At 37.3% G+C, this 1,079-nt stretch overlaps 1 protein-coding gene across 1 annotated transcript in view; it reads right to left on the bottom strand.

Moving 5' to 3' along the window:
* The window catches only part of TYW3 (tRNA-yW synthesizing protein 3 homolog (S. cerevisiae)), a gene marked incomplete at its 5' end in the record, with an annotated part of 7,429 nt that overhangs the window by 3,008 nt on the left and 3,342 nt on the right, over window positions 1-1,079 (bottom strand). The gene's annotated exons all lie outside the window — the stretch shown is intronic.

Here is a 1,079-nt window from a genome sequence, read left to right as displayed (position 1 = left end):
GATTAAATTCATGGCTAACATACTTGATCACATTTTAACCCTACTTTTAATAATAATGCATAACCTACTGTATGAGAGTTACAAAAAATTCAGAGGTTGAAATTAGAGGCATAAACCCACAAAACAAGAAAAAAAAAAAGAAAGAAGTAACTTTATAATTACTAAATTCAAGAAATTACCTTCAGACCCCTCAGTTCTGCTAGAAGACGGAGATGCTAGTGGCAATTTTTCCTGGACTTGCGAGTGTGGAGAAAGCTGTATGACATTCTGCATGGCTTACTAAGTACAATTTCTCTACTTTTCTATGCTATCTTTATGCAGAGAAATCTTAAGGGCCAATATTACTTTCTTCCATTCAGAAGGGTCGCTTGGAGGCAGTTATATTACTTATTTCATTGTATGACTGATTAATCATAAGCACTATTTGCCCCTCCTTCTTGTTTGCCTTCACTTGCTCAATTCACAGCACTAAAAACTTTGCTATGTTAACTTGAGAAATTTCAGCTGTTTTCCCATACTTTGTTATTTTGTCTAGCCCTTCTCATCTTTCTTGTAAAATGAAAATATTCAATCAAATCTTCAGGAAATAATTAAATTCATATGTTTTTTTAAGACATGATGGCATAAAAGAAAACTGCTGAAGTAACACTCTCTCCTTTCCTTTAAGCATTGAAAAGTATTTAAATGTATTTATGCAGCATCTCCTCCATAAATGTTATTTTAAGTTGAAAGCAGGTCTTTCTGAATGGCTAAGTTTGTAATTTGTGCGCTAGATTTTAAAAAATGCCCAAGTAACCACAGCTGTGCTAAAGCTGATGAGAAACAGAAACGATCAACATTGCATAATGCAGTGTTGTACAGAAATACCTAAGCTAACTTATTTAGCGTTTGCTTGGGCCTGGGAATGAGTTGTGTTGACACAGTGCTCCACTGAGGTGAATTCACCCTGCCTGAGAGCGTGCTAGCACAGTCAAACAGCTTTCTTATCCAAAGCTGGGCTCTGCAGAGTTCGTGTGGTTTCTCTCCGCAGCGCAGCACAAGGCTGGCTGTGTACGCTCCTGAGGCCCCCGCATTGTGTA

The sequence above is a fragment of the Fulmarus glacialis genome, unplaced genomic scaffold (genome assembly GCF_000690835.1).
Source record: "Fulmarus glacialis isolate BGI_N327 unplaced genomic scaffold, ASM69083v1 scaffold36221, whole genome shotgun sequence".
In the NCBI taxonomy this organism is placed as follows: domain Eukaryota; kingdom Metazoa; phylum Chordata; class Aves; order Procellariiformes; family Procellariidae; genus Fulmarus; species Fulmarus glacialis.
The sequence above is the reverse complement of the archived record's forward strand: the minus strand, read 5'-3'. Positions and strand labels throughout refer to the sequence as shown.